At 41.2% G+C, this 23,765-nt stretch overlaps 1 pseudogene; it reads left to right on the top strand.

The window, feature by feature from the left end:
• Positions 1-3,396: 3,396 nt before the first annotated feature.
• Positions 3,397-23,400, top strand: LOC129333906 (leukocyte elastase inhibitor A-like; annotated as a pseudogene).
• The last annotated feature ends 365 nt before the right edge of the window (positions 23,401-23,765 follow it).

Genomic DNA, 23,765 nt, shown 5'->3' with positions numbered 1-23,765 from the left:
TTTTATAAATAAATAATCCATCATATAATTCAAATAATCCAGTCAACATATGAGTTCAAATTCCAACCTCATTGTTATGTAGTGTAATATCCAGGTAAATACAGCTCATGTACAGTCAATTAAAACTTGAGTACATCATGTAACATCCAAACACAACAAGTATTCTCAAAGCCTCTCCATTAATCTTCCCCCGATGAGCTTCCGTATTGTTACTCATTTTGGCCTCTTCCGCAGAAGAGGAATGAATACTTACAAGTCATAAATGAAAAGACATAGAACTAATAGTCACAATAGCTTTTTACAAAACAAACATGAATGAGTTATACCAGACCAAATAACACTTACCAAAACACATAGTTATGCAAAAATAATTACACCGAAGGCACTAAACACCAATTCCTCCAAGAGACTGAACTTCAGACACTTCACCTTATCAATAGTCAGTCAATCTTTATTACAGTCATAGACCACACATTAATAGCATACAACCTACAGTCAGGGTAAGTCATATTATTTACAAATCTATTCACTAAAATTTCAGGGTACAGATTCTTAAATATTTAAAACCTTAAAGCCTGAGTGCCTAAGACCAAATTATTAAATATTTAAATCCTTAACATTATAAAATATTTAAATATTTCCCCCTGTAAAATACTTCCTAATCTGTATGGTTTGCACAGCAAAATTTGCCACCTTTAATGTAATTTCATGGTCCTTATCGGCTAAAAGCTTATCTAGATAGAATCACTTCACCTTATCAGAAAAGCCATCTTAACAATGGCACTGACCTGTAGGTTTATAAGCACACTAGAAAGAAAGCCCATTGTGGGGAAAAATACAACGGGATCTAGAAAGGGTAGAGTGGGCAGGAAAGCATTCCCTCCTCCTCCTCCATCACTGATCCCAGCTGGTGAAGGGGGGGGGGCGGGCATTGCCACCTGCTCCACAATGGATCTCAGCAACATGAAGGGGTGGTGGGCTTTGCTACCTGCTGCATGTCTGATACAGGCCGGGTAATGGGGGGCAGGCATTGCCACCTGCTCCACTCCTGATCCCAGACAGCTGAAGGGAAAATGGACATTGCCTTCTGCCTGTTCCAAAAAATGTGGAAGAGAATCCTTGAAATGCCACATTGAAATCTGAAGGGAGAGTTACATGTCCAGAATTCAGAAGAAAACCCAAAGAAAAATGGGGTTCAAAGCAGCAAAAACCACTCATGCAAAAAAGGGGGAAGTCATGTATAAAAATCTGCACACCACAAGTGGTGTAGATGATCTCCCAGCTAATCAAAATGGTGGGGAGAGAGATGTGCATAAGATTTACCTACATGTTTCCATCTAGTAAAGAATCAGTGAACAAATTTTTAAACAAGGCAAAGGTGCTTATGTGAAAAATGTATGCCTTCATATTATAAGTAATATTTTCCTGGCCTGCCGGGTCCCAGCCATACGCATGAATGGTTTGCACCTGGGTCTTCGGTGCTCACCCAGACAAGTCAAGGCAGAGGTCCAGGGGTGGCCCCATGGCTTGACCTGTACCGCTAGTTGGCCCTTGCTGTATTAATGGTTGATGATATGTTTAATAAAGCAGCCCTTTAGTTCCAAGCCTTTTGTCTGTCCCATTATTCCTAGGGTGGCAATGTATGCCTTCTTATTATAAGTAATATCACATTTGTGGTCACATCTGAATCTGGGGCCCCTGGTGTCATAGCACAAAAAAGAAATCACAGGTCAAAACAAATTTCAAAAATCACACTTTAAACTATGGTTTAATTTTAATCCATTTCTTGTTTGTATTTTGTGGTTTTATAATTTCTTGTATTAAATCTTATTTTAAAAAAAATATCACACCATTGATGTTTCCAAGCACAAGACCAACACCTTTTCCAGTAGCAGAGTGGAAGGATTTTGATTTTTCATGAACTGTGCGCAAGAAAGCCTGCCTCCCTAAATGGATTGGAGTGCAAGCCATCAGTTACAGGTGGATACAAGTCACAATCACATACCTTGCAAATGCATCAAAGTGAAGGTTTTAGTACCATTAGAGTTTAAAGCATTGACTGGAAATTCATAAATGTCTAAAAAGAAATGTTGGATCTGCCCCAGCTCCGTAGTTTTACATAACTAGCTGTGTTTCCCACCTAGTAGACAAGCCTCTGCTGCCTAAATTCAGTGTCCTAGATCAGGCCAAATAGATTTTGGGTGTTTCCAGAATATCTTTGGCATTGAATGCAAAAGAGCTTCTGAGCAGGACACTCATCCCTGGGCAGCAGATGGTGGCATCCAGGCTGAGTGCTCCGATCCAGTCCATCAATCACTATTGGTTAGTTAGGCATAGTATGCTATAGAGGTTGGTAGATTATTGGGTGTGATGAATCAGCACCCCATCAGAAGTGATGTGTGGTCGTACTTGTTGGTTCCATTTTCTGAATGATTACAACCCTGTACAAACATGCGATAACCTGTGATCAGGATCATGGCTCAGGGGTAGAACGTATGCTTTCCAGCATGGACCAGCACACGTAAGACATAAGGAGGGGATGGTGGCTCAGTGTTAGAGCCTCTGCTTTGCATGGAGAAGGTCCTTGTTTCCATCCCCAGCATCTCTAGTTAAAAAGACCAGTCAGTAGGTGATGTGAAAGATATCTACCTGCAACCCTGGAGAGCTGCTGCCAGTCCAAGTAGACAATACTGATCTTGACAGACCAACGGTCTGATTCAGTATAAGGCACCTTCATGTGTGGCTTCCCCTAGATTAGGATTAGGTAACTCATTGTATGTCAGATGAGAATGGAGTAAGCGAGGTGGACTGAGAGTTTTGATGCCATTTATTAGGCAGATTTCTATCCAAGGGCTGATTGATACTTTGTGTAAAAGACACATAAGCAGGGCCGATTCCAGACGGCCCCCCGCCTCACGAAACGTCACACGTCGTTGCGCGTCGTTGCGCAGAAAACGCGAAATATCGCATTTTCTCGTGCGAGTTTTGCACGACGTCGCGCAAAACTCGCGCGAGAAAACGCAATATTTCGCGTTTTCTGTGCGATGACGCGCGATGACACGTGACGTTTTGCGAGGTGGGGGGGCGTCTGGAATCGGCCCAGGAGTGATTTGTACATCTGTTCTACCAAAAATAACTTTTGAATCTTGAACTTGCAACTCTGTCTCTGCAGGGATCCTTGTGTGTGAATTCTCTCATTTGCATTTAAAGTGGGTTGGGGTCTATTTTTAAACAACAACAAAAAACACAGTCAGGCCATTCAATATTGCCTTGATGTTAGAAAATGGCATGGATCACTACCATGTTGTCATCTGCTTGTTTTCGAAATCTGGAGAAGAATGAGAACAGAAGAAGGACTTAGGGTTTTTTTTGGTCTCAGTTACAATCAACACCATCATGAGCACTGTCAAAGAAGCAATTAACCAATTTGGTGTGAACCTTTTCAAAGAACTGGCCAAAGAAAATCCTTCTGAAAACCTTTTCTTCTCCCCACTGCTCATCTCATCAGCTTTGGCCACAGTGTTTTTTGCTGCCAGACATGACACTGCTAAGCAGATGGAAAAGGTAGGTGACCCCTGCCTCACAACTGTGTCCTCATTGATGTAAGGCCCGCTTACGTATTATCCCAGCTGTGAGGAAAACATAGGGAAAGACTTCCCATTGGTAATCTGTGGTGTGTATGGCTGATGTGTAGAGACATTTATCATGCCACTCCCTAGAATCATGAAGACTCTTGCCTTGCTAACATCTCCTCTTGCTGACTGGCCTCCCCCAGCTGTAGTAAAAAAAGAGCACCTACTTGGGGAGGCCATGAAATGCCCCCACCCCCAAGTGGGAGCAGGCTGTGCCTTGGTGGGAGGTGGGAGGAAAGGTGGGAGAAGGGCTCCTGAGGGTAGGGGGGCATTTTGCCTGCAAAATGCCACCCCTGGCAAGACAAGCCTCCCCCAGATGTCAGTGGTAGAGAACAGAGCACCTATTTGGGGAGGCCATGAAATGGCCCCCCAAGTGGGAGCAGGCTGAGCCTTGGTGGGGGGTGGGAGTAAGGGTGGGAGAAGGGCCCCTGAGAGTAGGGGTGGCATTTTGCATGCAAAATGCCACCCCTGCCAAAGGAAGCCTGCCTCTTCATTTTTTCCCCATAGGAAATAATGAAGAAAGATGAGCAGCAGCATGCTAACAATATGCTCACCCTTCGCTTTCTTATGGGAGGATAGGGGGACCTGCTTTGGGCCCCCCCAAAGTCCAATAACATGGCCCCCAAAGTCCAATCTGTCTGAAACTTGGGGGCTTGTTAGAGAGGGGTTAGAGGAAGGTCCCCACCAATTTTGGGCTGATTCGGTGGGAAAATGCCTCCCCCAGGCGTCCGGGAAGACAGAGGCATTTTCCCATTGGAAAAAGCCGAAAGAAAGCCGAAACAAAGCTGAAAGCCGAAAGCCAAAACGGCTAGCTGTTTCGGCTTTCGGCTTTATCCGAAAGAGGTAAATGCCGAAAAATTTTTCCTTGCACACCCCTAGTCATGACTACTTCCCATTAGGAAAAAATGGTACTTGGCCACAACTCATCTTCCCGGTCGTTTCAGTAGCACTTGTGAAGGGGTGCATATCTGCCAATGCATACATGGGCCAATTCCATGGGAAAGAGGGACTTTCTTTGAGTGGCCTGATAGGTTTCAGTGGGAACATCCCTGCCTGTGGTCCTGGTTTCAAGACTGCATAAATACCTGGAGGGCTTCTCTGTTGATATCTAAGTGTCAAAAGCCAGTGTGCAGAGGCTTTAGATCAGAACGATCAGTATGACAGGTAGACACATCAGGTGACATAGAGTCAGATGGTTAACTTAAGAGTCAGGAGACCATGAAGTGAATGACTCAGCTAAACTCATGCATGTATCTGATTGGGTGTCTACATGTATATATAGCTACCATGTACAGTATGGTTGGGGCTTCTTGCAAGTCCAGGTGTAGGCGAAGCACTTTGTCTCTCTGGACTGTAAACTTGTATATATTGCTCTTTATCCACCTATAAATAAATTGTATTATACACCTTTGCTAAACTAACAAGGTGTGGACTCTTTGTGGATCCTCCTTAAGCTGGTGCAGTCACGCTGAATACACACTATCCAACAGGGTTATGGGCCCAGATAGACTGCACCAAGGAAGCTGCTGAGGAGGCTCTACTGAAGTAGCGACGCAACAGAGTCGGTGGTGGATGTTGGCACCTGACGGCCGCGATCCCTCGGAGGAGGAATTATTGGCGGTGGAAAGTGTCAGTGACCAGGAGGAGGAGGAGGCAAACGAGCTCCCTCAGACCGGTGCAGAAGCAAGTATGGCACAGAGTACGGTCGTGTTGGTGAAGAAGCTGACCTCCGTGAACTACTCCATTTGGTCGTTGCGTATGGAGCATTTTCTAAAGAGAGAGGGGCTGTGGAAAAGTGTCAGCAACCCCCCAGCAGCCCCCAATGATGCGGAAAAGTTTGCAGATGAGCGTCCTTTAGCTCATATCGTGCTGGCTGTGGGAGATGACCAATTGCTTCACATCAGGGATTCGGCTACCAGTTCAAAGGCCTGGCAAGATTTGAAGCTGATCCATGCCAGAACATCTGCAGGGTCATTAATTATGCTGACACGTCGCCTCTACAGACTTGCTCTCAAGCCGGGGGAGAGCATGCAGAAGCATATAAACAGTCTGACGGAATGTTTCCAGCAACTGGCTCCTCGTGGAAAGCCCACGGAGGACTCTGATAAGGCATACATTCTATTATCAAGTGTGTCTGATGTATATTTTCCTCTTATTGCAAGCCTTGAGAGCCTGGAGCCAGATGAACTTACTTATTCCTATGTTACGTCTCGTCTTCTTGAGGAAGAGGCTCGTGTTTCAACATACGGAGGCTGGCATTCAAGGACGGAGCAATGAGCAGACGGAGGGGCCCATCGAGGGGTTTCAGCCACTGACAGCGGAGGAGTTGTTAACAAGCAGCGGGAGGTCACCCAGCTGTCAGCAGCAGCCGTGAGAAGATGTTACAGCTGCGGCTCCACTTCTCACCTTCGTCGTTTTTGCCCGGACAGGAGAAGAAAACAACAGAAGCAGAGGCAAGGACGTGTACAGGAGCCTCAAATTCCAGATGAACATGCGAGGCTGGTCACTGCATCTACTGCAGATACACATTGCCAATGGATTCTTGACAGTGGCGCCTCAGACTCCTTTTCACACTCAGAGGAGGTGCTCTATGATTTACAACAAAGCAACCTGCAGTCCGTGTTGTTGGCAGATGGGAGAGAATCTCCAGTGAGTGCTATGGGAACTGTACAGTTTTCAGCTCTGGAGGAGGACTTTGCGCCTGTATATTGTGTTCCCTCTTTGGACCATAATCTATTATCAGTAAGTAGGTTGACCCAAAAGGGGTTTGAGGTCCGGTTTGTGGGGGACAAATGCCAAATAAGCAAAGCTGGCAAGGTTCTGGTGAACGGGGAACTGAGAAACAATGTTTATATTGTAGAGAATAGGCAGGCAAAGGCTGACACGGTTACAAACAAGTGTAGCCATGACAATTGTGTGCATTTATTGCACAGGCGTTTAGGGCACGCTAGCTTTGGGGTTATAAACAAAACTCTAACACTCCTGAAGGGAGAAAAGGTGTCAAGCTGCTCAGAGTTCCTAGACTGCACTGTTTGCAAAGCAGTCAAAACAAAGGCATTCCCTGTAGCTAAGAAAAGTGGCTGGGTGTCTACAAAGCCACATGAATTAATTCACATGGATCTGATTGGTCCATTCCCCAAAAGCCATTCTCAAAATTGTTATGCCCTGGTCCTAATGGATGATTTTAGCCGGTACTCATGGCTGTATGTTATGAAAAGTCTCAAACTTTTGATTTGTTTAAGGTTTGGGCAAAAAGGGTACAAAAACAGTTGGGGCTGGACATAAAGGCCATCCAGTCTGACCAAGGGGGGGAATTCATGTCTGCACAATTCTCTCACTGGTGTAATAAATATGGTGTTTTGCACAGGGTAGCAAATGCAAGTGTGCCACAAGAAAATGGTCTGGCAGAAAGGCATGGTGCCATTATACAAGAAAAAATGGCTGCTATGTTAGCTGATGCTGGTTTGCCAAAAACTTACTGGGCTGAGGCAATTATCTGTGCTGTTATGTGGTAAATCGTCTGTGGTCCCGTGCTGTGAATGAAATACCTTTTAGGTTACTTTTCAACAGGGACCCTAATCTAAAGTTACTAAGGGTGTTTGGCATGACTTCTTGGGTGCATATCCCTTTAAAACAGCGGAGAAAAGGGGGCCCCAAAGCCTCTAAGATGATATTCATTGGATACCAGAGTGGCATGAAGGCCTACAGGTTTACTAAAGAAAACAAAAAGGTATCTTATAGCCGCTCCGCAAGTGTATGTGAACATGGGAGTTGGAAAAGGCTTCACGGGTATGAGAGTGAAAGCCAGATTGTGTTGCCAGTTACCGATGAAATGCCTGAAACAAGTCCAGAGGGGGACGTGAGTGTGAAAGAGGAGATTAGTTCTCCAGCCAGGCAGGTAACACAGGACACACAGAGGTCTAGTCCTCCTATACGTGTGTCCAGTCGTCCTAATAAAGGTGTCCCACCTCAAAGGTATGGTTTTGAAGCTGCAGCAAACTGTGTGCTGGCTAAAGCGCCAGCTAATTATTCTGAGCTTCTCACTTATGAGGGGGAAGAGAAAAAGGCTTGGCTCAAGGCCATGAAGGCCGAATATCAGTCTTTAACTGACCATGGAGTGTTTACAGTTGTACCTAAGCCAAAAGACACAAATATTATTGGTTGTAGGTGGCTGTATAAGGTGAAATGACTTCCCTCGGGTAATGTGCAGAGGAAAGCTCGCTTGGTAGCCCGTGGTTTCTCTCAGGTACAATTCCAAGACTATGACCAGGTATTTTCTCCTACTGTTAGGCCTGAAACAGTAAAATTAGCCTTATGTAAGGCAGGGGCTCAACACAAAAACATAGATCATTTTGATGTCTGTACAGCCTATCTCCATGCTCCTATACAGGAATGTTTATACATGGAGCAGATACCAGGGTATGAGGTGTCAAATAAACATATGGTGCTCAAACTAAACCGAGCCTTGTATGGGTTGCGTCAATCAGCACGAGCTTGGTTTCAATACCTGTCACAATCACTAAAAGCAGCAGGCTTTGAGCAGGGCAAAGGTGATGCCTGCATATTTACAAAAATGGTAGGAGGTTCAGAAGTCCAACTCCTTATTTTTGTAGATGATATATTGTGTCTATATAAAACAGAAGAACAATTATGTTGGTTTAAACAAATAGCCAAGGATATTTGCAAAGTAAAACATTTGGGTCCTATCTCAAACTATTTGGGAGTGGAAGTGTCAAAAACCAAGGACGGTTTTTTCCAACTGAATCAGAGAAATAAAATTACAAAGTTGCTCTCAGAGTATGGATTAACTGAAGCACATGGTGTGTCCACTCCTATGACTACAGGGTATATCAGGGAGCCAGATGATTTTCCCTGGGAAGATGTACAAAGATATCAGTCATTGGTGGGCAGTCTTTTGTATCTCTCATGTTGGGGCCGTCCAGATATAACACAAGCAGTAAACATGCTATGCCAAAGGTGTGCTAAGCCTTTCCATAGGGATTGGATAGCAGCAAAACGCATCTTAAAATATCTTAAGGCTACTCTCAATTTCTCTTTGGTTCTAAAAGCCACTGAACCTATGCAGATCACTATGTTTTGTGATGCTAGTTGGGCAGATCGCCCTGACGGTAAATCCACTACAGGACTAGCCATATTTGTAGGAGGTGCTCTCATTGCACATAAGACATTAAAACAGTCTTTGTTAGCACATTCATCTTGTGAAGCAGAGTTCGCTGCCATGAGTCAAGGTATCCTAGAGCTGGAAGTAATACAACAGCTCATGTCTGACATGAAAATGCATTGTGCAGTACCTATTGCTGTTTATGGGGACAATACAGCAGCACAACAGTTAGCCCAAGATGGTGGAATCAAAACACGCAGTAAACACATCTTAGTCAGGTATTTGAACGTAAGATGTGCTGTAGAGCAAGGATTCATAAGATTGTTTAGATGTACATCTGGTGACAATATTGCAGACATGTTCACTAAAAGTCTGTATGCTGTACCATTTGAACGATTACATGATGCCTTAAACTGCTCTCATACTGGCTTGGAGGAGTGTTGATATCTAAGTGTCAAAAGCCAGTGTGCAGAGGCTTTAGATCAGAACGATCAGTATGACAGGTAGACACATCAGGTGACATAGAGTCAGATGGTTAACTTAAGAGTCAGGAGACCATGAAGTGAATGACTCAGCTAAACTCATGCATGTATCTGATTGGGTGTCTACATGTATATATAGCTACCATGTACAGTATGGTTGGGGCTTCTTGCAAGTCCAGGTGTAGGCGAAGCACTTTGTCTCTCTGGACTGTAAACTTGTATATATTGCTCTTTATCCACCTATAAATAAATTGTATTATACACCTTTGCTAAACTAACAAGGTGTGGACTCTTTGTGGATCCTCCTTAAGCTGGTGCAGTCACGCTGAATACACACTATCCAACATTCTCCTCCTTCCAGGAGCTCTGGTGTAAGTTTAATATACAGATAAAGGGGCCAGGGCCCCATACCCCTGTGCCTTGACCTCAATTATATTATTTTGGCTACTAGGGTCTGCTATGCCCCTATCCAGATCTTAGAGAAGGCCAGTCCTCATGCAGCCAGCTCTTTGCACAAGGAGTTGCAGCCAGATGTTTGCTCCCTTCATCTCCCTCCTCCACTCTCCTCACTCTTTCAAGCTCTGCCCTTGTGCTCTCAATCATATATCTTCCTATCTCTTATATCTTCTGTGCTTGGTCCTACCAATAATGGCATGTAAATGGACAGTGCTGTGCCTTTCCAGGCTTTCCCCAGATAATTGATAAATGAGTTCTTAGGCTGCTGCCATGGAAGTATACCCCAGTTGCCAGCAGGCTACAACACTTACTGAGATATCCTAAGCAGAGGTACTCTAGTATAAGCTGATTAACTGGAGTAACTCTGCTTAGGATTTCACTGTCAAAGTGTAACTAGCTAGGTTAGAACTCTTATGTTTTAAATTATCACCTCTTTCTGATCAAACACCCATTCTTTTAGCTGTACTTCTTTTAAAAATTTAATAGAAGAAAGATGTGGCAGTGGTAATACTTATTTCTCCAATATCATAAGTATCTAAAGGTCCACTTTGCTTTTCTTCAGCAGAAGACTTTAAATGGCTAAATATATTATAATGTTCCATTCAGTGAACAGGTGACAATTGCTAATTTTAAACTATTTTGTATTTAATGTATTGTCGAAGGCTTTCACGGCCGGAGAACGATGGTTGTTGTGGGGTTTCTGGGCTGTATTGCCGTGTTCTTGGCATTGTAGTTCCTGACGTTTCGCCAGCAGCTGTGGCTGGCATCTTCAGAGGTGTAGCACCAAAAGACAGAGATCTCTCAGTGTCACAGTGTGGAAAGGATGTAGGTCATTTGTATCTACTCAGGAGGGGTGGGGTTGAGCTGAGTCATCCTGTAAGAGTTTCCCAGGGTGTGGAATGCTAATGGCGGGAGGCTTCACTGTATCCTGAGGAGGTTCTTTTGCATATGGATTGGTACTTGATGTGCTAATCTTCTCTGCAGGGCTATTGTCGGGGATAGAATGTTTTGTTAGCTTGGTGTTTTTCAGGACTGCCAAGACCACGGCAATACAGCCCAGAAAACCCACAACAACCATTATTTTGTATTTAATACATGTAGCAATATTTACATTGCATAAAAGAGCTGTATGGTGCTGAGCTGGAAAGAGTGGACTTCCAGCACGCTGCTGAGGAAGTGAGAAAGAAGATTAATTCCTGGGTTGAAAGTCAAACAAATGGTAAGAGCTCACCGGTTTAATTTCCAATCAAGTTGAAACTCATCATAGGAACACAAGAATGTAAGAAGAGCCCTCCTGAATCAGACCAGTGGTCCATCTAGTCCAGCAACCTATTTCACACAGCAGCCGACCAGTTAGCCTGGATGGCCAGCAAACAGGGCAAAGTGGTCCAGGCCCCCCTCTGATGTAGCCTCCTAGCTGATAATCAGAGCTTTGCTGCCTCTGAATATGGAGATTCTCTTTGGTCACCATGGCTTGTAGCCCTTGATGGACTCATCTTCCATGAATCTAAATCCCTTTTTAAAACCATTTGTGCTTGTGGCTCGAACTACATCCACTGGCAGGGAATTCCACAATTTAAGTTCTCATTCAGTAGAAGGAATAGTTCCTTTTGTCTGTCCTGAATGTGTTGCCGATCAACTTCATTAAGTGTCTCTCAGTGCAATCCCATGAAGAGTTACTCCAATCTAAGCCCTTTGAAGTCAATGGAGTAATTCTGAATAGGATTGCACTACCAATGTACTGGCTCTATGGGAGGGGGATAAAACATCCTCTCTGTACACTCTCTCCACCTCATGGAGAACCTTACAAATTTCAATCAAGAATTTACTCATTCTTTTTCTAAATTGAAAACTCACAGACTCTTTAGCCATTAATCTTAGGAAAGAAGCTCCACCCCTTAATCATCTTGGTTTCCCTACTGGGCAACAGCCCCCCCCCACTTTCTCAAAACATTTGGTAGGGACCAGGAAAGTTGTTGGGGGGCACCATGGCACCAATGGATGGTATCTTGGGGACCCCTGTTCTAGAACTTCATCTCTAGTCAATGTCATTATTCAGACACTTCAGGAGGAGAAACTTGAAGCACTAGGGAAATTTTCCAACTTGATTTAAACTGGCCATTTTCAGTTCTGCACCATGTATCCCTCAATTCATGAAAGAGCAAAGGGGTAAATTTCTATTATTTTATGTTTTTCTATTAGTTTTGGATTATTTAGGATTCGTTATAGATTTTCTTTAATACTGATAAACATTGCTTAGAGAAATGAGTGAATCGTTAAAATATTTCTGTAACAATATTTGTTTTCTTTGAATTCATTTCCTATAAGATAAAATCAAGAACCTTTTCCCTCATGGAACTATTGATGAAACAGCTGTTTTGGTCTTGGTGAACGCCATTACCTTCAAAGGAATATGGAAGAAAAAATTTCAGAAAAGTGACACAAAGGAAGAACCTTTCTGGATAAATCAGGTCAGTACGTGTAGAAATTTTTGGGAAAAGACATATTTCAGTCTCCAAAATAGGAAATTTAGCTCTGGAGAATGGTGGGACAGAGAGTGAATATAGACTGAGGTTGGTGACCCTTCCGTGCCAGAAGCAGACAGAAATGATCAAAAAGTCTTCATAAAGCAGGATTAACTGGCATTTTATAGAAGTTATTAGGAATACAGAAATCATACATGGGAACTAGATTCAGTATTAAGGTCTGCAAACCAGTAGCCAAAAATGTCTCTCCGCTACTGGTCAGGATCTTATTGAGCTATACTGTTCCTAAAGAAAGGTATGTTTTAGAGTACCATCTCTGTTAAAAGTTAGCTTCTACTTAAAGTAGTATTGCTACAGCTTTATTTTTCACAAGCTGTTGATATGGTGAAATTTTGATATGTAATTGTGGGTTCGCAACATTTAAGGGCTGTTTTGTGAATCTCTGAATCTATACCTATAGCTCTTAAATTTGTCAATGCTGTAAATTCTTGACCCCAAGGAAAGCAAAATTCCTTCCTTCATTTTGTCCCAGGGATAAAAGAAGCTTCATCATCTTTTATTATTTATTTATTTATTCAAGTTTTATACTGCTTCTCTTTTGTTAAGATCGCAAAGTGGTTCACAACAATTACAACTGTTCAAAACAATTCAAAAATATAATATTCACTAAAAACACAATAAAACAGTCTAATACAATACTTAAAACAACTATGGTCCCAAACCTAGTTTCTAAAATCACATATGAATAACATAAAATGTGTTATTTTCTGGTCATTGGACTACATGCCACTTTCTAGATCTTTGCAGGGCATTGTCCGTAGACATTGGAATCTGGTGTCAGATATAGCTGGCTGTGAGGTACCCCCAAGCGTTAGCTATAGATGCACTAGAAATCTTAAAGAGATGATATCACATTCAGACCTGGTTCGAACTGGTACTGATAGCCACTGGCCAAGGGACATTGCACCATCTGCCCTTTGATTTTGGAGGGCAATGAGCTCATTATACCAATCAATGGGAAGATTTACATCAAACATTTTGCAGTTTGTCAAACTCTCACTGTAGTATACCTTCTCATTTGCCCATGCAATAAACTCTATGTGGGTAACACAAGCAGGCCTTTAAAGGAAAGGATATTAGAACACGTTTTGAGGGTCAGGAACAAGGTCTTGGAGGTACCATTGACAGAGCATTTTTCAGAAGCACACCATACTCCCAGTGATATCAAAGTAGCTGTTCTCAGTGTAGTGAGAGTTACCTCCACACATAACACCTCTAGAGATTATTAAGACAGGAGGCGGAATGGATTTTCACATTGAACACTCTGAAGCCTCATGGATTAAATACTGAGCTCTTGTTTCAAGCCTTTTTGGGATGAGAATCAATGGTATTTACGTTACTGCATCTTTAACAAGGCTTGGTTTTCTCCTTTATTGTGAGTAGATAGTGTTTATATAATGATTGAGAACACCTGGAGAGACACGCAGATCTCCTCTCACGCATCACTCTCTGGGTTAGATTGAATGAGTCAGCTGCAGGGTAAGAAACCTGAGTTTGGATTGATGCCAATGAGAACCATTTGTGATTTGTTAAGAATGAACTTGTTAATGCTTATGTTTATGAATATGCCTTTGCTTGTTTTCATGTAGTGTGCCACAAGTCCCTGAGTAAGTCGTATTGACAAAAGCTAGGACTGTCAGTGGCTGTATTTCTCCTGTAACACCTTGTTAAGACCATGTGAGACACCTGTAAAAAGAAACTACATTACAAAGACCAGCACAGGAATTTTCATTCTTCACACAAGGAGTTTTTACTTTGTTCTAAGAAGAAACAGGAATGGAGTTGGTGGTCCCCTGCAGTTAAGAATGTGCTTTGGAGACACTGGAGACACTTTAATAAGAGACATTCGAAGGAACTGTATTGTAACATGATATGTATTAGTACAGTAGTACAATGAATGTTGCTTTGTGATGTGACTGCGTTGTTTGCACATCATATTCTTTTTCACATTGATAAAGTTTTTTAATCATAAAGTTTGTTAATCATAATGTGGGATATCCGTGTGTGTTAACACATTAAAACACACAATAAAACAGTCTAAGGGCTGTTTTGTGAATCTCTGAATCTATACCTATAGCTCTTAAATTTGTCAATGCTGTAAATTCTTGATCCCAAGGAAAGCAAAATTCCTTCCTTCATTTTGTCCCAGGAATAAAAGAAGCTTCATCATCTTTTATTTTTTATTTACTTATTCAAGTTTTATACCGCTTCTCTTTTGTTAAGATCACAAAGTGGTTCACAACAATTACAACTGTTCAAAACAATTCAAAAATATCATATTCACTAAAATCACAATAAAACAGTCTAATACAATACTTAAAACAACTATGGTCCCAAACCTAGTTTCTAAAATCACATATGAATAACATAAAATTTGCCCAGCGCATTCCTACCCCGTGACCTGGATAGCGCAGGTGAGCCTGAAATCTCGGCAGATCTCAGAAGCTGAGCAGAGTCAGCCTTGGTTAGTGATTAGATGGGAGACCAGGGTTGCACGGGCAGGCAATGGCAAACCACCTCTGTTAGTCTCTTGCCACGAAGAACCTCTACCAGGGTCAGCTAAAGGCAACTATGACTTGAGGGCACTCCTCTCCAAAAATGCACAGCAATTTGCTCTGCCTCTGTTTTTGTATGTTTTTAATTTTCAGAACTATGAGCTTCCTTGGACCACAAAGCAAAGGAAGGGTGGAAATACTTCTGCCTCACCAAACAATATTAGATAGCAAAGGCATGCTGGAATACTTCTGTCTTACAGAGTTACCAAAACATCAACAGGTATTGCTGAGCATGAGTGCCTTCCAACAGTGCATTCCAAAGGGAGGGCGACACAATCGTAAAGGCCCTCTTCCTGGTGGAAGAAAGTCCAGCGCCAGGAACCACCAGCAAGCCCTGCAAAGATGAACAAAGCAGGCAGGGGGAGTTCATAATGGGGGTGTCAGAGCATCCTCCTTAATAATATCACAACTCCTTAAACTGGAAGAAACCTTGATTCTTGGGGTGATTGCGGGGGAATGGGAAGGGGGTGGCCCAGTCACTAGGCAGACCTAGATCACTGCTAGGGCAACATTCTCTCCCAGATATGGTGGGCCACCAAGATGGCTGCTCCCTCCAAAGGTGATGTGCTGAATGAAGGAACAGCCCTAGGTGCCATGTCATTGCTGCTACTGCAGGCGGGTCTCAAGTGTATGGGGCCTTCTGCCCAAACCGAAGCAGTGACTGCTGTGCTATTGAAACCAGCAATCCTGGGCACAGTGCCCTTGCTGCAGCTGCAGGAGGATGTCAAGGAGCTGGGGCTTCTGCTGGGTCCTAGAATGTGGGCTGCCATGCCACTGCTGCGACAAGGTGGTGGGTGGCCTGAGGCCTTCCCCTGTCACTGGGAGCAACATAGCAATTGGGCAGAGGGCAACTGCGACCTGATCACTTAGTCTCCTTTCCCCTCCATCTCTTCCCAACCCACCCACCCACCCTGAAGGAGGGAGAGGGGGATGAAAAGGCCTCCACAAGCTCTGTAAACACAGAGGCACTTTATGAGCACCTTGTTTTGGCTGGAAGTGGGGTGGGGTGGAGCTTGTGGTGGCTGGCTCACTGATTGCCTCCGACACCACAATCCATTAGCCAGCCTCAGAAATGAGCTCCTCATCTAATCATGTGGTCACTCTGAGGTATTTTCAGATAAAAAAATTGTATACTTAAATGGAAGAAAGAGAGGAAAAGAGTTATGCAGGCAGTGACCAAGACAGACCAGCTGCTCTACCCTTGTTTTAAGTCGGACTTACAAGGCCTAATCATTAAATGTGCTGGCGACTCTTGACTTGGGCATGTAGCTAACCCTCAACTTTTCTTTGGTAACATCATCCATTACTTTGCTATTGTTTGATTTATTTCAGAACCAGAGCACAAATGTACCGATGATGAAACAGACAGATGTTTTTAGTTGGGCTCAAATACAAAACCCCAAAATGAAAGTGCTTGAACTTCCCTATGGTCAGGGTAATCTAAGTATGTTCTTGTTGCTGCCGGATGATAAAGAAGGTCTGGACCAGGTAATGTGATTTGATGTCTGAATACTTCCCTTTAAATGAACTCTGGGTGGAGGAGGAGGGATGTCATGCGTAATAGCACAACAGCACCAGCTCTGTATTTCTGATAATACAATCAGTTAGTTAAGTGATACATTAAAATTCAACCTTTTATTCCAATACTTTTTAAAGCTTTCTTGTAGAAGCATGGATTTAGTTGAATTGTTGCTCCAATTCTCAAAGTGCTTTCTGATGTTAATTTGATTTTTTAATTCTAATTGTAACATTGCCAAAATGCAGCAATTACTTAAACGTATAGTTCACTGTTCATGGACTTGGACTTTCCAATGAGCTCCACAAAACAAATGTAGAAGGACCCCAGAGCATATGATGAGTGGAGTGCTGGAGGGGCGTGGCGTCAACGCCGATAGGAATGGACGCCTAAAGAGAGAGCTCCGTCCCAACCCCACCACGAAGACTTTAAGCTTACCTTCCAAAACGTTTCGACTCATCTATTATGAAGGGTAAGCAAGATCAAAATAGCAAGAAGCAGTCTCAAAAAACGGCAAAGTGTTTACAAAAGTATTTTACAGCCTCACAGCAAGAGCCTGCTTTAGAAGCTGAAGCAGACGCGGGAGCAAATATGGCGACCGCGGGAAATGGCGATGACGCACAGATTGCTCCCATATCAAACCCAATGCTTAAGCTATTGTTGAAAGAGCTTGAATCAAATATCATAATTCAAATGTCTACCCTGATGAAGCCATTAACAGAACAAGTTACTGGTCTTAAAGTGGCTATAGACAACGTAGCTAAAAAGACAGATCATGCTTTGGAACTCAACACAGTAATGCAGGACGACATTAAATCGTTGCAAGCTGAAAATGATCAGGTGCAAAGCAGAATTACGAATTTAGAGCTCCAAGTACGCAGCAATAATTTGAAATTTAGGGGGATAGAAGAGGAGATGACGGACAAAGTAAATCTCCCTAACTTCTTATCTGCTTGGCTGTCTGAGCTATTACAACTGGATAATACAGCTTTAATAGTATTGAAGGCATACAGAGTTGGCCCCCCTAATTTGGATAAACGGAGAGGTCCAAGAGATGTCATAGCAAATTTCTTGGACTGGAGAATGAGGAAGAAAGTCCTTGAACTGGCCCAAAAACAGAAATCTCTTATGCTCGAGAGCACTCAAATCGCTGTATTTACTGACATCCCAAAAGAGATCCTGGAGAAATGGAGACAGTTCAAGCAAGTAACTGAGGAACTACGAAGAGTGCAGATAGAATACCGTTGGATAAATCTCAGCACCTTAAAAATTCATTTTAATGGCAAATTCTACTATGCATCAGATTTGGACACCAGACTTAAAATTCTCCAAACATCATCTCAAATGGTTTATCATCTCAAATGGAAACAGACCCTTCCTCACAAAGCAGGAAACGAAGTCTACCATTCTCTCCACAGAAAAACAGTAAAATCCCCGTCCGAAATTGAAGAAAAACATATGGAAATTACTTGCAAAGAAACAAAATTAATTACTGCCCGTCTTTAAAGCATGTTTTTGGAATGTGACTAAGCTTTTATGTCTTTCAGGAATTAAGGCAGGAGGGTGGGGTTGGAACGCTAAGGTTCTCCACTAGCCCTACAAAGTTTAGACAGTCCTTTCTAGTGGATATTCATGGTGGTCCCAAGATCAAGATCTATTGGGGCTACTGAGGACTGTTTAGCAATTATATTCAAGTTGATCACTAGTGTATATAATAGTAGATAGTTGATTATAGAAATAGTAAAATTTATTAAGAATCAAACAATATATAACTTAGTGTGTTAGATTTGAATTGTAATGTTTTAAGTTTATTTGTAAATTTTAATATATAAGCAAAAAAAACCCAGAAAAAAATCATTTTATTATAAGGTAAGGTAGAACTCTAGACAAATAAAAGTTGCTTAGAACAATCTATTTGTAAATTTAGAATTTATTGTACTAAATCTTAGAAGTATTGATAAGTAGTTGTGTTAGGAATTTGATTCAGTCAGTTGCAATAATAAGTAGTTTAGACATTGTTGTAGGGTTACCACAAAAGTTTGATTGTTACTATAGTATTGACATATTAGGCTAAGCAAAAATACTGATAATACTTTCAAAGATTATCTTGTGATTTAATACTCACTAATTCTATATACAAGTTATTAAGTGATAGTTGATTAATATATATATACTGTTGTAAGGTTAGTATTAATCATCGGCAGACATAACAGAAGAGGGAAAATTACAAGTTTGTTTGATTATACAATTGATCCATATATAATTTAATTAAGTATATCTGTGCCAAGTTACAATGACTTTACAAGATGGAGTGAACATACTTTTCCAAAATGTGCGTGGTCTTAATAATATAATCAAACGAAAAAGAATTTTGTCTAAATTAGCAAAACTTAATATAGATATTGCAATACTGCAGGAAACACATCTTCATGCAGTACAAGAGGCAGAACTTAAAGCTATCCAGAAATGGGAGTTTTCCCTCGATTTCTTTCTCCATTGTGAATTGTATGTTCAGGTGGATGTTGTTGAGATGATTCAAAAACCCCATCAATTCTTCCTCCCCATGGCTCCAAATGATAAATGTATCATCCACAAACCGGATACCTTGGTCATCCGCAAAGCAAACTTTCAGTTAGGTCACAAGGTCTACAGGAAACCAACTCACACTGATTGGTACTTACACAAAAACTCCAATCACCACCCCCGACAGAAAAGAGGCATAATGAAAACATTAGTGGATCGTGCAAGACGGATATGTGAGCCACACTTTCTCAATGAGGAAATTAATCATCTAAACCACGCTCTTCAGGTGAATGGCTACTCCAGAAATGAAATCCGAAGAGCAATCAAACCCAGGATGAATCAAACAACCAAGGAAAAACAGTCTCCTACAGGAAAAGTTTTTTTGCAATATATCAAAGGAATTACTGATCAGATGGGAAAGCTTATGAAAAAGCATAACCTCCAAGCAGTATTCAGACCCACCTGAAACATACAACAGATGCTATGATCAGCAAAAGACAGTAGAGACCCCCTCACCTCTGCAGGAGTATACCGTATACCCTGCAGCTGTGGACAAGTTTACATCGGGACCACAAAGCGTAGCATCCAGACAAGAATAAAAGAACATGAAAGACACTGCAGACTTGGACAACCTGAAAAATCAGCAGTGGCTGAACATAGCTCAACTCAAACAGGGCACAGTATCTTATTCCAGGACACCAAAATACTGGACAACACTTCCAACTACTTTGTCAGACTGCACAGGGAAGCCATTGAAATTCACAAGCATAAGCAAAACTTCAACAGGAAAGAAGAAACCTTAAGAATAAACAGAGCATGGTTTCCAGTTCTGAAAAACACAAGGCTAACAAAACACTCCACACCCGACAATAGCCCTGCAGAGAAGATTAGCACATCAAGCACCAATCCATATGCAAAAGAACCTCCTCAGGATACAGTGAAGCCTCCCGCCATTAGCATTCCACACCCTGGGAAACTCTTACAGGATGACTCAGCTCAACCCCACCCCTCCTGAGTAGATATAAATGACCTGCCACATCTTTTCCACACTGTGACACTAAGAGATCTCTATCTTTTGGTGCTACACCTCTGAAGATGCCAGCCGCAGCTGCTGGCGAAACGTCAGGAACTACAATGCCAAGACCACGGCAATACAGCCCGGAAAACCCACAACAACCATCATTCTCCGGCCGTGAAAGCCTTCGACAATTACAGCTGTACATCGCCAATTAATGGACTGCCCAATTACGACCTCTGAAATTTCAGCTTCTATTAAAAATCTTAAAAATAATAAGGCATCAGGCCCAGATGGGTATCCAGCAAAATTCTATAAGAAATTTGCCACCACTTTAATCCCACCTCTTTTGGATGCATGTAATAACATCTCAGAGTCAGGGACTCTCCCACCATCCTGGGTAGAAGCGACAATAACCGTAATTCCAAAGCCGGGGGAAAACACATCTAACCCAGGATCTTACAGGCCGATCTCTCTACTGAATGTAGACTACAAAATCTTCACATCAATTTTGGCCAAACGCCTTAGTTCATTTATAGGTAGCTACATCCACTCAGACCAAGTAGGTTTTATACCTAATAGGGACCTGTCGGATAACATATATAAGGCTTTAAACATAATAGCTCTTAACAATAGCCAACACTCACAAACAGTGTTTTTGTCACTGGACATTGAAAAAGCCTTTGATTCGTTAGAAATTTCTTTTTTACAAACGTTTCTCATTAGGATGAATTTTGGCAACAATTTTATGCAGGTCATGAGGGCATTATATGCGGGGCCAATAGCTAAAATTAAAATCAACAATATGCTATCAGGCTCTATAGATCTCAAGCAGGGCACGCGTCAAGGTTGTCCCCTTTCCCCAATTCTTTTTGCAATTGCCATAGAGCCACTAGCTGAAGCTATACGAAATAATGCCCAAATTCAAGGTACAGTAGTTAACAAAAAAGTATTTAAGTTAAGTCTATTTGCAGACGACATTTTGTTATATGTCACACACCCAGAAACATCTTTACAACCCCTTCAAGAAGAACTCACAAAATTTGGCCAAGTGTCAGGGCTACGGATTAATCAAAGCAAATGGAAATTACTACCTATTAATTTGTCAAATACGACATCCAAAATCATAAAGCAGAAACACAAGTATCACTTGGGTCTCAGACTTACTTTACTTAGGTATAACATTATCACCCAAATTAACTGAGTTACTTCAGCTTAATCACTTACAAAAAATGAAAGAGATTAAAAATATGCTCTATAAATGGAATAAACTGCAGTTGTCATAGTATGAAAGATATAGCTTAAGTGTTTATTCTCCCTAAATTAATCTTTTTATTTAGGACAATTCCGATCAACGTCCCTTCAAAAATCTTAAGACAATGGCAATAACTTCTTAACAAGTTCCTGTGGCAATACAAACGACCCAGAATTGCTTTTAAGATACTGAGGAAACAACCACAATATGGAGGTTTTAAATATCCAGACTTGGAACTTTACAACACTGCTTCTAGGTTGTCAAATGTCATTCAAATATTATGCAACAAAAACCAAACAGACTGGATTGAGTTATTTAACCCATTTCAGTCTTCTAAAACAACTAAAGAAATATTTTGGTCCCCACGGGAGCTACGCCCGCATCTAATAGCTCAAAACTTATTTTTAAAGACCCTGCTTAAGACGTGGGATAGATATAAGATTTTATTACTTCCTGAAGTATCCAGATATTCAGTGATCTCAGCCCATAAGAACTTCCCACATCAGTACAATACGATGGACCCTAAAGTATGGGAACAAATAAAAGACCTAAGGTTATTGGACATTGCATCAAGGAAAGGCATACTAGAAAAAGCTATTATAGAACAAAGAATAGATCAGGAAATACCTTGGTTTTTCTATTTCCAACTGACATATCTCTTAAATAGGCTAAAGATTAAGGATGTAATGAATAACTCTAGAACAGAATTTGAACTGATATTGGACTCACCTACCTGTGTCCGTAAAGGCCTAATAGCGAAAATCTACAATATCATTTTGAGCACTAAGGATTTACGGAATACCAAAGTACAAAGCAAGTGGCAACAGGATTGTGAAATTGATTTAACTGATAAGGACTGGTAACATGTATGGTTATCCAAAATGATCAAATCTCCTGTAATTAATATAAGATTGCAATTTTATAAGATAATCCAATGATGGTATCTCACACCCCAAAGACTAGCACAGATTTACCCTGCCAGAACACCCCTCTGCTGGAAAAATTGTGGGGAGCAAGCTTCTTATTCACATTGTTGGTGGAAGTGCGAACATGTAGTAAAGTTTTAGCAAACAATTCTGCGTCAAATTTATGCAATTACAACATATATTATACCTTTGAGACCCGAAATAATTTTTCTCGACATCTGGAAAGATCAAAATATACCTTGCCATAGTAAAGAGTTGATAGTGTCACTCTTAGCAGCTGCGAAAAATGCTATAGCCTCGAAGTGGAAGTTGCACTTTCCCCCAAATCTAGATATGTGGTATTCTAAAGTGTGGGAACAACTTATCATGAAAAAGATCACAGAAAGGATACAATTGACATCAGATTCTAGTAAAGCATCTAACTTTTATGAGAAATGGCACCTTTTCCTGGAATTTCTGACAAAAAATGATTTCCTAACTATAAAACTACCGTACTATATGATCATTAACCTAGAAATTTGAATCTTTGTATTTAAATATTTAGCTATGAAGAAATTTCTAGTAGTTGTACTTAATGGGTAACTTTAATCTCATGATATTGCATGACTGTAATATTCACTCAGCTGTGGACATTTATTGGCACTATTGTACCTTACTTGATGTTATTGCTCTGTTGATTGTTGAATGTTATGTTATTTTTCCTGAAAAATTTAATTAAAAAAAATGAGTGGAGTGCCCAGTTCATTGCTTCAGGATTTTTACCCACTCAAATTAAGCAATCTGATTATTTAGAATTTTCCCTGGACTAGTACTGTAGAAAGCAAAGCCTTTACAAAAAAACTCAATTATTTTAACAAACCAGTTCAGCAGTTTATACCAGCTTTTTTTCAAACAAAAGCTTGAATGGAAATTTTTTTCCAACTTCATGAAATATTTTAATTTCTTCTGTCATAATGAAATCTGATTGCTCTCCCCCTTTCTGAGAGTTTATGTTTAACTAGTACTCATTGCATGTTTTTTGGTCTGTTTTTACTGGACAGCTTCAGGAGGAGCTCACCTATGCAAAAAAGAATGGACCTCTCCATCAAACATGAAGAAGGAAAGGCTGCTTGTTTCCCTGACAAAGTCCAAGCTTGAAGAACAATACAGACTCCTTCCAGCTTTAAAAGTTTTAGGAATGGAGGATGTTTTTACCAAAGGAAAGGCTGATTTAACTGGCATGTCTGAAAATCAGGACATTTTTATTAGCAAGGTATTTCATAAAGCTTATCTAGAAGTCGATGAAGAAGGTACAGAAACTGCAACGGTCACTGGTGCAGTGGTAGAGTCAATTATGGAAGAACTTGCACACTTGATTATTGCCGACTATTAGTGTATTGATGTTTATGTATTGTTGTATTGTTGTATCTGAACATTGTTACGTATGATACCACCTTTTTTCTACGCATTTATTGTTGATCTTGTTACTTGTTATACCTTCAATAAAAACTTTAAAAAAAAATTATGGAAGAACTAGCAATAAGTTTTAATCAACCATTCTTCTTCATCGTAATAGATAATAAAACTAATATTATACTCTTTATGGGAAAGGTTCTTTCCCCTTAAACAGCTGTATATTAAACCTAGTTAAAGTCTTCAAAAAAGCAAACTGATTCTGAATTCTATCTTTTCTCATTTTTTTCCTACTTTCAGGCACTTTAAATAGGGTTGCCAACCTCCAGGTAGGATCTGGAGATC

Source organism: Eublepharis macularius, chromosome 7 (assembly GCF_028583425.1).
Source record: "Eublepharis macularius isolate TG4126 chromosome 7, MPM_Emac_v1.0, whole genome shotgun sequence".
Taxonomy (NCBI): Eukaryota; Metazoa; Chordata; class Lepidosauria; order Squamata; family Eublepharidae; genus Eublepharis; species Eublepharis macularius.
The sequence above is the reverse complement of the archived record's forward strand: the minus strand, read 5'-3'. Positions and strand labels throughout refer to the sequence as shown.